This window comes from Monodon monoceros, unplaced genomic scaffold (genome assembly GCF_005190385.1).
Source record: "Monodon monoceros isolate NGI ecotype Baffin Bay Population unplaced genomic scaffold, NGI_Narwhal_1 Super_Scaffold_16, whole genome shotgun sequence".
Lineage (NCBI taxonomy): Eukaryota > Metazoa > Chordata > Mammalia > Artiodactyla > Monodontidae > Monodon > Monodon monoceros.
The window spans coordinates 84,677,224-84,692,548 of NW_021703772.1; the positions used below are offsets into that span (position 1 = coordinate 84,677,224).

Consider the following 15,325-nt stretch of genomic DNA (forward strand, 5'->3'; position numbering starts at 1 on the left):
CTTCCCCAGCAACTCAGGAGAATCATGATTGTTCTTAGCAGGTTGTGATTGTCCTATCAGTCTGCTTGCCAGGGAATTGTTGTGAGGTGGGCATGAGACCCAGGACTGGCCAAGGAGATATGTGGAGAGATGGTTTTATGGGATTCTGGAAAGTATCTCCTTGCTGATGAAAATAAACTTAGGGAAGAAATAGTTCCTTATCTACTGCTCTACATCATTTTATCTCATTTTATCTCATGGAACCAGGGTACCCATCTTATAAGCATTAAAAAAAGCCAACTTGCTGATATTACTAGAGAAGAAAGATTTGGGTCATTGAAAAAGTTGACCCTGACTTTTTAAATCATTCAGTTGTGTTCCACTACCACCCCACTAAATGCCAGGGCATGATAGAAATGACAGCCATAATCCCTAATTTCAAAAGTTTATAATGTCCTGGTCTTGAAGACAACATGTCCACATACAAGTGAGAGGACACAAAAAAGATTAACAAACAAGTGTTTCTTATCTGAAGGCTTGCCTGAGGATAATCCACTTACAAGATGATTCAGGCTGTTAACAGATTTTTAGCAAGATGTTTCTTATATAATGTAATATAAACTTGGGAGGGATACCCCATCCTCACCTTGTGTATATTCTATGGTTAGAGGTAAGGTAGAGGTTCCTCCCACAATCTAGAGGAAGGGATTATACAGAGGTTTGAAAGTTGGGCTCTTTAGGGTCATCTTAGCTTCTGTCTACCACAGTCCACCATCTGGCCATCAATGATTCATGTCCCTCTAACATTCAAAATAAAATCACCCCTTCCAAGTTCCCAAGAGTCTCATCTCTATAGCACAAGCTCAAAATTCAAAATCTCATTATGTAAATCAGGTCTAGGTAAGAATGATGTTTCTGGGTAGAATCTATTAAGAACAACTAGCTCTTGAGGCACTCTCTCCAGCTGTAACCTTGTAACACTACAAATGCAAGCTATCTGCCTTTAACAAACTCAATATAAAATAATGGGACAGACAAAAATAACATTTATAGACATCCAAGTTCAAAAAGGGGGAAAATGGAAGATAAAAAGGAGTCACTGCTCTATGGAAATCCTGAAATCCAGCCAGGCAAATGTTGGGAGTTTCTTGATTCAATTTCAAGGACAGAGAACAATTCTCTGTGGCTCTAGGCTCTATCTTCTGGCTCTTGGTTCAGCTTTTTGGTCACTCTTCCTCTTTCATGAAAGGTAGCATAGGTTTACAGCTGAGGAACTTTATCAGGACTTCCTGCCAGTAGAATCTGGGGGGTGAGACACCCTCCTTTCATATTGTACTCTCTGTCTTTTTTAATTCATCTGGTAGTGACTTCTACATTGAAACTACTAACTCAAGTATTTTCTGGGTCTCCTGTGAATTTTAATGGGGTTCATGTCATAAGACAAAATCCAGGCTCACAGATCTTTTGGGGATAATTCCTTCTCTGCCTTGGTGTCCTGCTAAAATGGCTAAGGGACACCACAGTTAACTTAGTAGAATCTTTATGGTTTGATTGGGAGGATCTGTGAGGCACACTGTTGCTCTCTAGAAAGGCCTTTTTTTGTGATGGAATAGCCTAACCTTTTAATTTTCTGAGGTTTAATGAAAAGGTTATAGAATCACATCCTCGACTTTTTCTCCAGAGCAATCTTTCCTGGCAGTAAATCTCTTAATGATACTTTTTTTTAATACTTCTTCCCTCAATTTGCCTCTCTCTTCTCACATTTTACTACAATCAGTAAAAATCAACAAGGCAGCACCTTCACCACTTTGCTTGAAAATCAGCTATATGAACAAATTCATTATTTACAGGTTCTGCTTTCCACATATCTCTAGGAGACAATTTTGCTTATGCTGTCTTCCACTATATAACAAGGATCCCTCTTTCTCCAGCTTTCAATAAAATGCTCCCCCCTTCACTGTGAGCCTTCATTGACTGTGTCTTTAATGATGTTGGCCAGACACCTGCCAATGAGCTGTTCTAGGCTATTTAGGCATTTCCTATCATGCTTATCAAAATTTCTCTCATCTCAACCCACAGCCTGGTTCCAAAGCCACTCACGGATTTTTAGGTGTTAGTTTTCTATACCATCTAACAAATTACAACCGTAGTGGCCTAAAACAACATGTATTTATTACCTCACAGTTTCTGTGGGTCAGGAGCTGGGGAATGTCTTGGCTGAGTTTTCAGCAAGGCCACAGTCAAGGTGTTGGCAAGGGTTATGATTTTCCTTTGAAGGCCTGACTGGGGAAGGATTCAATTCCATGTTCATGGCAGGTGGATAGCAGAATTTATCTTTTATTGGCTATAACACTGAGGGAGGTAGCTTCTTGCTGGATATTGGCTGGAGACCTTTCTCAGCTCTTTGTTGTGCAAACCTCCTAACATGGCCACTTACTAGTTCCAAGTCCAAAAGAAAGAAAGACTCTAAAGCAAGTCTTCTAGCAAGACAGGCAGGTTATTGTAAAATGTTGTGTAATCATGGAGCAACTCCCATCACCTTTGGCATATTCCACTATTTGGAATCAAGGAAAAATTCTCACCCACTCTCAAAGGAGGAGATTATAACAAAGGTATAAACAGAAGAAGGTGTTAGAGGCTGAATTGTGTTCCCCCCAAATTCATTTGTTGAAGTGTGACTCCTCAGAATGTGACTGCATTTAAAGACAGGGTCTTTACAGATGAATGGATAAAGAAGATGTGGTACAATGGAATACTACTCAGCCATAAAAAAAGAACAAAATAATGCCATTTGCAGCAACATGGATGGAACAAGAGATTATCATACTAAGTGAAGTAAGTCAGAAAGAGAAAGACAAATACCACATGATATCACTTATATGTGGAATCTTAAATATGACACAAATGAACTTTTATGAAGCAGAAACAGACTCACAGACACAGAGAACAGACTTGTGGTTGCCAAGGGGGAGGGAGGTGGTGGAGGGATGGAGTGGGAGTTTGAGATCAGCAGATGCAAACTATTATATATAGAATGGATAAACAACAAGGTCCTACAGTATAGCACAGGGAACTATATTCAATATTCTATGATAAACCATAATGGAAAAGAATATGAAAAAAAGAATGTGTATATGTATAACTGAATCACTTTGCTGTAAAGCAGAAATTAACACAACATTGTAAATCAACTATATTTCAATAAAAATTAAAAAAAATAATAAAGATAGGGTCTTTAAAGAGGTAATTAAGTTAAAATGAGGTTATTAGGGTGGGCTGGAATTCAGCATGACTGGTGTCCTTACAAGAAAAGGAGAGTAGGAGACAGACATGTACAGAGGAAAGACCAAGAGAAAATGCGAGGAGAAGATGGCCACCTACAAGCGAAGGAGAGAAACCTCAGAAAAAATCAACCCTACTGACAACTTGTTCTCAGACTTCTAACCCCCAGAAAATAAATTTCTATTGTTAAGCCACCCAGTCTGTGGTATTTTTTTGTGGCAAACTAACTCAGTCGGGTCATTGGGGGTCACTTTAGGGTCTATTCTCCACAATTGGAGAAGTTATTGGAGTTTTCAAGACATGGTCCTAAGGAAAATGTGGTGTTCTTCTAAGACACCTTTGAGTCCTCCCAGGAGGTAGGCGTAAGAGAGACAAACATATGAGGATCTAGGGCTCTCAGTTCCACCTCAGTGAGTGAATTCGACTTTAATCTGTTCTGAATATGAGAATTCTATCTAGTGAGAACTTTTCAAATTCAAAGACTCCATGTAGTCTTATTTGATGTGTCCTATTCCGGGAATATATTCTTCCTATAGAAATTTTACTGATTGTTAAAACAGCATTGGACTAGTATTTAAGAGAACTAAACACTAACGTCCACTCTGATACAAGACAGTCGGGGAACTTTGAACAAGTCTCCTAAGCTCTCTACATCTTTTGTTTCTTCAACATAAAATTAGGAGTTTGGACAAAATTATTATAGATTCCATTCCATCTCTCAGAAACATAAATTACAGAAGTTTCTATATTTTGTTGTTAATCACTCTGTTTCCATTTCTACACTTATGGGGAGAGATAAGATAATTCTATATTATACAAAGTTTGTTTTGCTTGATCAATAATAAAGATTTCTGATCATTAAAAGCAAAACATACATTTGTACTGAAAAAGAACTTGACAATATTTCTCCTTCATTAGAAAGATGTATGGGTTATATTTTGAATATTGACTGCAGTTTTTATTCTCAATTATATGTCTTTGAGAAAGGAAATGAAATTAAACATAATAGATTGGGTATTTTCATAAATTCTGTCAGTGCAAAAAAGCCTCTGCAGCCAATTTTAAGAGAAAATATTTTTGTATCTTAAGCCACAAATAACAGCTTTTACCTTTGTGTTTTCAGAGATGAATTCATATAGCTGAGATGTCTCTTTGGTGTCTGTGTAAAACAAGTGACAAACTAGAAATAAACTTAATGTTCTTTTAATTCTCAGTTGTCACCTATCCTGGTTCTTCTGTCTTAAGTTCTGACAATGAAGGTCCCTGAACAGAACTCTAAGAATACTTAGAAGGCCAAGTTTCTAAAGCTACACCAGGTAAGCAAGAGGTGCTACATTCAAATGAGCTCTCTGATGTATAGGTGACAGGCAAGAACTAAATTGGCAGTATTTGCTGAATGATCCATACCCATAGGGGGCAGGATTCCACCTGGTTGGGCTCTTATATTGGAGTAAACTCAAGGACCAGCCTTCATGAAACGAAATGGGCTGTAAGGGAACAGCCAAAGTGACGGCAGATTTTGTGTTCAATGACCGTATGGTTTTCATTATCTTGTTCTCAACGAAGAATTCATCCAAAGAACAACCAAATGAAAGCAATGTGTAAACCATGTCAACCCATCCTTGGATGAACATGTCACATTTGTTCTATTATCTAGTGGTAATAGTGTAAAGGTGGGGAAAGGGGAGAGGAAGAAGTAGGAAAAATAAAAGGTAGTGCAAAAAGAAGGTATGGTAGGAGCAAGGGAAAAGAAATGTATCAGCCATTCAGCTGTTTCATTATGTAGCTTCCCACACTCACCAAAGATGTAATTCATCCTGCAGGTGCAAACATTGTTGGCTTTCTCATGGACTCTTGACGGATGTACCGGATGTACGTTTCCTTACCCCAGATGCTCTTTAAGAACACCGGCAATGAGATAGGGGATTGTATGCACCTGAATCAGCACATTCACTGAGTCTTATTTGTCTCCTTTCTTGTTTAAAGAACCAGTAGTGCTGTGCACAGAGCAAAAAAAACTAGGCAGAGGCTTTTTTCTTTTAATATAGAAAGATGCCCAATCTAAACACCTTTTTGAGTCACTTCTTTATAATTGCCCTGAGATAAACGACATTACTGCCCTGATTACTCATCACCAACAGTCACTTTAGTGGATAATTATCAGAATACATGGCAATATCGCATCCAGTAATAAAATTCATCCTTATGTTTTCTACAAGGTTTTCAAAAATTTCAGATGGATTTTTCCCTATAAATTGAGAAAAACATAAAGATTTTTAAGTCATTTGAATAGATAATATATTAGAAATGGAAACATTCATTCCATCTGAATCAGTGTCGCCACCCTCCTTCATTAGCTCCCACCAACTTCGAGGATTCCAAAATTCCAAACACAACTGACTCTTTTCAGGCTGAAGTTCCATTGACTTTTGGCAAAAAGCAACTTCCTGGTTCAAAGAAAAAAGGCTTATAAAAAAGCTCACAAGGCTTCTTAGACATCAAATGGGTCTTACGAAACCACATTTTGATGAGCTAAGTGTAAATGAATCAGAAACACATGGATTAAATTTCCCTTGAAATACACATGGGTTTGAAAATCAAGGAAAAAGTGTTTAGCCAAATGTGTTTTGGGTTTCCTTGAACTGAAAACATTTGAAAAAAGTTGAGGCATTTGCTAAACCTTAATACACTGTTGTGTTTGCTAAACCCTCCTCCAAATCAATTAAATTTCCATGAGGCTTCCTTCATTCCCTTGTGGTTTGCCTTGTCACCTCTGTCTTGACACTTTATAGACCAAACTAAATTCCCATTGAAAAAAATAGACTGTTGTTCTAGATCTACTTAAATATGAAGTAACTATTAAAACCCAGCAAATCAAAGACATTAAGGGGTGGAAAAGCACCCGTTAGGTCATGTGTTCTATCCTGAGGGTTGGAGATCATGCACTCACGGCTCTCCAGTGCTTTATCCAGTGTAGTTTTAAATGTCTCAAGTGACAGGACTTCCACTACCTCCCTTGGGAGAACATTGTGCATTCTAATAGATTTTGCCATTAGGAACTGTGCCTAAGTGTATAGCAGAGGCACAGTGGGATGTCTGGTGGGAAAAATGGTATTATGGATAATTAACTCTTTCACTACTCCATATCAATCACCTGTAGCATGTTCAGCAACTTATTCTAGCATTTCAGGACTAAAGTATGTACTATGATATATGTGTACCTTACTAGTTTTCATTCAAAAAACAATATTTGGTTAATGGTATAAAATTAGGCCCATGGTAATGTAAGATAAAGTTCCACAATTAAAAGATCCATCACAATAAAACTATGGAATGTCATAAATATATTCTTTTGACTGACAATGTTATTTTAACATCCCTGGAAAATATGTAACTTGAAGTCTTAAGAATTTTTTTCTTTTTGATCAGAAAATGATGTCCAAATGGCACCAACCAGAACCTAAACACATATACTATCTGTATGTTTTATTATGTATATTCTCCCCAAACTGACTTCCTTCTGCTAATCTTTTCTTTAAACCTCTTCACAGAAAATTGAACTTATTTTTCATTTCTGCTGCTCCTAAGAAAGGCAATGCATTTGTGAGGACATATCTATCTGTCTTTCTAGATAGAATGGAAAGCCTAGCTTTCAATATAGCTAACATGTTTTCAGAGGTCTTATGGCAGAGTTTACATTAATTTGCTCTAGTTCTCATTCCACTTACAAATGAGTTATAAGTCACATAATGACTTACATGGCCTGTCATACTGCTACTATGCTGACCTTTTCAAAATTCTGCATTGTGAACAGCTGACAGCCATACCTCTTCCATGCCAGTTACTGCAACCTATAAAACTTAACCAATGAAGTGGCGAGAAGAAATCAGGTAAGGGGAATGGGAAACTGCATGATATTCTCGACTTCCCTTTTTAATCTCTCAGATATGGGGTGGCTTTTCATGTTTCACACGGTCTTTTTTTTTTCCTTTTAAAATGAGCATTTTCCTCTCCCTTTACCCTGTCCCTCATATTATCTTGCCCCTTTTTATGCATTTCTGTGTCAGTCATACTAAATGAGTCTCCTGTTAAGATACGGAGTTGAGACTTTTATGTCTACATGACTCTTTTTTTTTTTTTCTTTACTGTCTGAGGATGTAGGCAGTAAGGAGTAGGGATTGAGTTGAATAAATATTTTTCAAAACTCCATATCCATTTGATTATTATCATACTTTATCACTTTAAACTGTCTTTCTTCAAGATATTTTAAATAATATTTAAAGCTGAGGGCTTACTTTTTGATTACTGCATTTGGCACCTAGTAATACTTATCATTAGCAAATGAGCTGGGTCATTTTCCCCCCTCACTTATACCAAAATGTGAAGTGTCTCCACCCAGACTGTTTATATTACTGCTGCAGCTTTGGTCACCATGGTCTTTTCCTGCAACAAGTCTAGCTTTCCTTTTTAAATTTTTTTCTTTAATCTTTCCCTATAAGCCAATCCTGAGGTTCATTAATAAGTATGTTACGTTTCTCTGAACTTCTTCTAATGGTTTTCCTTTCTCTCTTGCTTAAGGGAATTGCCATTAATATTTAACAATTTTGAATTTCTGTTTTTAAAAGGGGATGTTAGAGTTTTTAGTATTTAGGCTGATTTAAATTCAAAACAAGTTTTTCATGGGAAAGATTGAAAAACACATATACAATCACCATATGATAGCAATCAAGACCAAAAAGGGGGAGAACTGCTGTTTTCTTTTTTCTTTAAAAAGTATTTGATATTGAAATGATTACAAACAAAGAGTAAGAACAATATTCTGAGTCATGTTACTAAGCTCCGTATTCTAATCTGAATTTAAATTCCTGAGTAAAGGGGTAATTATGTTACTATCTAGAAATGCTTTAAATTATGTCTCATGTTCAAAAAGACTGAGAAATAAAAGGCTCAGTTCTTCATGTAGAGTTAACATTCTAGATTATGGTAAGCATATGATACATGCTGCCATATTATGGCCACTAGTTTGTTTCTTTTCATTATAGGCAAAAGTAAAAACAGATTCACTAATGCATCCAATGCAATACCTTCAGCTTACATAAAGGTAGTGAAGTCTAAAAATCTATCAGAAGGAGCTGATGGTGAGGCTGTGCTCAACTAAATTCAAATATACATATTTACTTTCTACTTGTTATATAATGGCTACATTTACATAAAAGTCACTGTGCACTTCATCTTAATAAGAACGTCAGTTTAGTCATTGTCGGAGAGGGAATTCAAATTCAAGATTTGTTTCTTTAAAAGTGCTTTTACCATATCTTACAAATACATGTTATTTCAGAAAGAGATATTAATAAATCTTTGAAAGTCAACATTTTCTATGCTATGATCATTCCATAGACATTGGGAAAGAGAGAAAATATTTATAAAGCATTTAGTGATGAGTAATTCACAAGGAAATAATTATAAATACAAGTCAAACAAATTGGCAATTGTTTGCATTTCAAATTAGACATCACATGGAATGAAGTATTGCTCTGTTTTGCTTCATGAGCGTCTTAGGGAAAGCTATTCCTACCTACATTTGTGAGGCTCATTTGGAGGTCTAGCTGATAGACCATTAGTTGGGGAGTCTGGATTTCGTAAGTCTCTCCTGGCTCTATCAGACCTCGCTGTGTGGCCTGGTAGAATTTACTCTGAATTTTCGGTATTTGTTTCCTCATCAGTGCAGCTGGGAATAAAAATAATTTTTTTACATGATAAAGATATCAATGATCAAGCATGCTAACAATTTATTGGAACCAGACCATGTTTTTCACAATAAACATGTTTTCCCTGAAGTAACTGATATTCCTAATAGACTCAATTCCATCTAGACTTTTTAGATAATCATGCATGTCTACTTAAGAGATGAGGAAATTCACTTAAAGAGATGACAGGACTGACCCAGGGCCATATGGGTATCAGAAAAACTACCTAATGCCTTGTTTATAGAAATATTCAACAAATACTACTTAATATGATTCTATGATGTTCAAGCAAATTAGCCACCAACAGACTTTCATTGTTTATTAACTCCTTAAATGCTGTCAGTATATGTGCTTGTCCTTATCCTATAGGTAGCATCAAAAAGCAGAAAAGGTAAAGATATTAAGTCTCCTCTCAGTAGACATGCTTAAAAAGCACAAAATAAGCAGACTTAATTGTATCCTCTGCTAATAGAATGATGAACAGTGAGTGGCTGCAGAGGGAGCTAGGTTAGCATGTGCAAACAAATCATGCCAGCCCTAAATTAATTTGAAATTTGGTGTTTTCTCGTTCACAAGCAATCCAGTATTAAAATGTAAGTTGTATAAAAATATGTACATGACTAATGGAATTTGTGATCGTGCTTTACTTTGATCCTTGTATAGTTCAGTTGATCCACGCACAGACAGTTATAGCATTGACTCTTTTGTAGGGGAGGATCATATACCCAGATTTGCTTGGAGTATCCAAAGACACATTTGTTGTCCCTGCTTCCTGTTAGCATTGTCCTAGATTTTTTAATTTGCAAGCAATGCAATATTATTCATAGTTGCATTCAAACACATGGAGATGGTTTGTTAGAACTCCACCTTTCAGTTATTCAGCCACTGAATATATATAATAATTATTATATATCATATATGTATATATTTCCTTAAAAATCTGTGGCTTTTTGCCTTTTGCAATAAATAAAAATTATTTTTAAAAATATTCTTAATGAAAAGTTAATTATTGACTTTTTATATGCCAAGAATGAGGGTGAAATTTTAACCTGCACAAAATGCTTGTTGATAGCTATTATTCACTACAGGGACTGGAATTATATCAATAAACACATGAAAAAATAAGATGCAACTCTTTTGGAAAAGCATCAGCATCTACTCCAAAAGTTGGTAGTTTATAGATGTCTTGCCAAAGATGATATTTTAACAAATGTAGTTAAAGAAGGTAGGTTTTTATATTAGTCTTAAAACTAGGCTTTTCATTTAGATCAAATAAATGTTCTTCATTAATTTTGCTCATGCTTAAGTCCAAAGTTCCTTGTGCACATAAAAAAAGTAAAGTGAGGAACTTCCCTGGTGGTCCAGTGCATAGGACTCCATGCTCCCAATGCAGGGGGCCTGGGTTCAATCCCTGGTCAGGGAACTAGATCCCACATGCATGCCACAGCTAAGAGTTTGCATGCACAACTAGGAAGTCTGCATGCTGCAACTAAAGATCCCGCATGCCGCAACTAAGACCCAGCACAGCCAAAATTAATCGATCAATAAATAAATATTTTTAAATAAGTAAAGCGATAGCTATTTATGTACTGGCTCTATTAGCAGAACTTTGCAAAAGGTTAAATTGTGTTAATTTTACATCCTTGTTATCAGATGTTTCAAATCAACATACTAATTCCAACAGCAGTTCAGTATTTTGATCCCATTTATAAAATCAAAGTAAAGATTAGGGTAATTCATTTTGCTGAAATGAAACATTTGACAAATTGTAAATTTAGTTTAAAAAGTTTTAAAATAAATAAATAAAATTACTTGGTTTTGTAATGATAACGTAAGTATAAATATTGGTGAAAAAAAGTCATGTTAAAAATATTCTTGCCAAATTAGGAAGCTTATGGAACAGAAACATTCTTAGAGTTGGCTGTGGTGAACACATACTTTATCCTTTTGTTTACAAACAAACTGTGAAAAACTCCAATTAAAATAGAAGTAAGTATGGTCAGGATTTACAGGTGTTTTGTTTTGTTTTTAATTTCTGCAAAGTAGGACTGGCTAAAATATAGAATTTTTGTGATGCAGTTAATGATGAATAATTTTAAAAGTAATATGGTAGTACATGCTTTCTTTTTTCATTGTCAATAAACAGATTTTAGAAATGTTTTATCCTTTGAAGAACTGCTTTATAAGTAAACCAAAGTATTCTAAAAAAGGTATTAAAACCCTTTTATATTTTTGTATCACTGTGTTAAAAATCAGAACAGATATAGAAAAAACAATTCTAAAATTTGTATGGAGCCACAAAAGACCCCTAATAGCTAAAGCAATCTTAAGAAAGAAGAATAAAGGTGAAGGTGTCACAATTTCGGATTTAAAACTATATTATAAAGCTTCAGTAATCAAAACACTCTGGTTCTGGCATAAAAACATACATATAGATCAATGTAACAGAATAGAGAAACCCAAAATAAAGCCACAATATACTGTCAATTAATTTAAGATAAAGGAGCCAAGAATATAAAATGTGAAAAAAATATACAGTATGGAAAATATAGTCTCTTCAATAAATGATGTTGGGAAAACTGGACAGCCACATGCAAGAAGAATGAAACTGGATCCCATTTTATGCCATAAGCAAAAATCAACTCAAAATGAATGAAAAACTTAAACAGAAGACCTGAAACAATAAAACTACTAGAAGAAAATGCCAAGTAAGCTGTGTGACATTGGTCTTGGCAATGAGTTTTTGGATTTGTTACCAAAGTAAAGGCAATAAAAGCAAAAATAAACCAGTGGGACCATATCAAACTAAATAGTTCTGCACAGCAAAGGTAACCATTAACAAAATGTAAAGGCTACTTACCCCATGGGATAAAACATTTATAAAACATATTTATGATAAGAGGTTAATACACAAAATATATAAAGAACTCATACACTCAATAGCAATAAAACAAACAATCCCATTAAAAATGAGCAGATCTAAATAAATATTTTTGCAAAGAAAACATAAAATGCTCAACAAGTACGTGAAAAGGTGATCATCACTAATGATCTCAGGAATGCAGATCAAAACCACAAGGAGATATTACCTCACACCTGTTAAAATGGCTATCGTCGAAGACAAGAGATAAGTTTTGGGAAAGTGGAGGAAAGAGAACATTTGTGCCCTGTTGGTGGAAATGTAAATTGGTGCAGCCACCTTGAAAAACAATAGGGAACTTTCCGCAAACAGAAAGAAATTAAAATTTATCCTTGTAATAACAATGCAAAAATTGAGAAATTTAAATGGTGAATACTCAAACAGGACGCACTATTTAATTTTTAAATCTGAAGATTGTGCTGCAAAATATCTTAACTTGTGGGAAAAAAAATTTGGAGTTCCTAGTTTTAACTGAAAAAATGTATGCTGTATACTAAAATGGAAAAGAAAATTAGAAAGCCTACAGTTTTCCAGGATTTAAATATGGCAAAACATTCAAAATAGTCAGGAATAGCTAATTTATTTGAAACGTATAGTCTTATAAAAAGAGTTGTTAGATATAGGTGAAAGGTAATGTGAATGAAACAAAAAGACAGTACCTGTAAAAATAATTAGACAGTACTATGTACATATTTTTACATTAAAAAAATTAGAATTGAATATATTTTCTTTTTAGAAATTTAGAACTTACCATGAGTTATAAGATACTTCAGTATATGTTAACACATCATTTTCTCATTTAAATTTATTATGGTCCACGGAGAAGAGTAAATTGAAGGCATTAACAATTTCAAATTGATTAACCTGAAAAAAAAGAAACTTGGAAGAATATTACAGGTAATTTTATGAAGAAGTTAAAAATAGAAAGCCTTTGTGATGATATTCACAGAACTCTGAAATTTATTTAAAAACACTGAATTATACACTTAAAATAAATGGATTTTTATGGCATGTAAATACCTCAATAAAGCTGTTAAAAATGTTTCTAAAAAACCACATTGAAAAACAAAGTATGTTCTAGGGAACAAAACCAGTAACACAATAATGAAAACAAACCAAGAAAACTGATTGTGTTCATGAAAATGTACCAAAAATATTTTTTCTACTTATGTTCCTTCATAATAACCAATAAATAAGTACTTTTCTTTTAATTTATATAAATAAATTATTTCATCTTTAAGAAAAAGGTTTATTTTTGAAAATTATTTTTGGTTTACAATAAAACTGTGGTTTATTTGACCAATAAATAAACATTTCAAAATAATATATAAACTTTAATGCTTTTAGCACCCCCTTTCACTCTTAAAAATGTCCTTTTGGGGATAATACAGTACACACTCACACTCCTTCTGTGACACCACATGCTGAGTGCTACGATTTTCACAAATTGTAATTCTTTTAACCCTCATCACAACTTTATGAAGCAGGTTCTGAGGGGACAGTTGGGCCTAGAGAAGTGAAGTCACTGTCCCAGGTTGCACAGGTAACGAGTGGCACCAGGAGCCATGCCCAGGCAGTTTGGCTCTAAAGCTGTGACTTGTGTTGGTAACCACTGAACAAACATTCTTTTGAGTTCTTTGCTCCAGAGGCTATGCCTGTGACCTATATTTCTGTACTCAGATCACCAGGCCCTGCCTTTCTCTTCTGGTGGATAGTTTTGCTCTCAGGGATTTGTTTTCAAATTATTTCTGCATTGCTGTTTTGGTTTATTGTGCCCCAGAAAGCCTCATAATTACAGCCACATTACTCTTCTGTCCCTGCTCCCTGCCTCCATATAAACATTTGGAGAAAATTAAGAGCTAGTGAAATGAAGTAAGTGCTTGTAGGAATAGCAACCTGCACTATTTCAGTTGCTACTGAGATCTGTGTAATATACATGTAATAACATAGTATATGCAGTTCTGACTTAGACATCTCTACTTTAAAATTACATCTCTTATCATAACTTCATTACTCCAAGTCTGTCATAATGATGTGAAATATCATAAAGATGATATCTAAACAGGAAGCACTTTTTAAAAACATCTTTATTGGACTATAATTGCTTTACAATGTTGTGTTAGTTTCTGCTGTATAACAAAGTGAATCAACTATATGTGTACATATATCCCCATATCCCTTCCCTCTTGTGTCTCCTTCCCACCCTCCCTATCCCACCCCTCTAGGTGGTCACAAAGCACCAAGCTGATCTCCTTTAAACAGGAAGCACTTTTAAACGTGCATGCAGTTCTTCTTCTTGATCAGCAGAACATTACTTTGCCTTCCTATACTAAGTAGACAGGAAAACAGAGTAGGATTTATCCCCTAGTTCGGGCAAAGGAATAGACGGTAGGCAGGACTACGAGTTTCAGCATCCATCTTTATCCCTTCTAAGTTCATCAGCATAAATCTCCCCTCTGCCCTCCCTGCCCAATACAGTCCCAAAGGTAATCTTGGCCAGGTGTATGCACCATCCTTTCTCAAAAAGGCAAAAGGCCGTATTTTGTACTGTATTGGTTTTCTCCTGATAGAAATGTCCAGTCATCTTCCTCCTATAACTCTTCCTCGTATTCAAATTCTACTCCTCTCCAAAGATCTGGTTACAGGCCTACCTCCTCAATGGAACTATTTCAATACTCACAATTTAATTCTGTTGAATACTAATAATACTTATTGACTATATTACACAATATAGCATTGAATTTATATGCATGTACTATACACACATAGGTATATACATCTATATATGCTGTTTTTAATTCCATGTTTTTATTCTTTTCTCCTCAGTAAATTGTAAATTTTCTGGAAAGGCATTGTGTCTTAGATTTGTCTACCTTTCTAACTATGCTCATTATTTGGTCGATAGACAATTGTATTCACTAGATTAAAGGTTTTGTTTCTTTTGATTGGTTTTTAAGGCATTCAATTATAACAAAAATGGCTCAGCATTATGATATCCTTTATCCCTAGCTACTTGCCATGTAGAACGTAGAATAGGTTCTTCTTATATTCCAAATCACATTATAAGTTCATGAGTCTTAAATTCCAACTGGCCTAACATCTATCCTTATCTCCTGCAGTGACACTGGAACTTAGCTGTTAACACTTCTGTTCCTTGAAGACATAGTAGTCTTTGTCCAATGCATTGATTTGATAGGCAACAACCCGGATCAGATTTCTCCATGGAATGTCAAAACATCAGACATGCTGCAACATCTATTCCATAGCTAACCTGATTAATACAGTCATTCAGTGCTTCTTAAATTTCCTTTAAGTTGGCATCACATTTGTTGCCATTTTGAATGGTTGAGGGAATGCATACCACCATCAGCAGAGAGGAAAGCACATGAAACAACAA

General features: G+C 35.1%; 1 long non-coding RNA gene across 3 annotated transcripts in view; it reads right to left on the bottom strand.

The window, feature by feature from the left end:
• Positions 1-12,743: 12,743 nt before the first annotated feature.
• Positions 12,744-15,325, bottom strand: part of LOC114897022 — a 409,238-nt gene continuing 406,656 nt past the window's right edge. For all 3 annotated transcript variants that reach the window (XR_003793981.1, XR_003793982.1, XR_003793980.1), the window contains one exon: positions 12,744-12,792. This is a non-coding gene — a long non-coding RNA (uncharacterized LOC114897022). The remainder of the gene's footprint in view (positions 12,793-15,325) is intronic.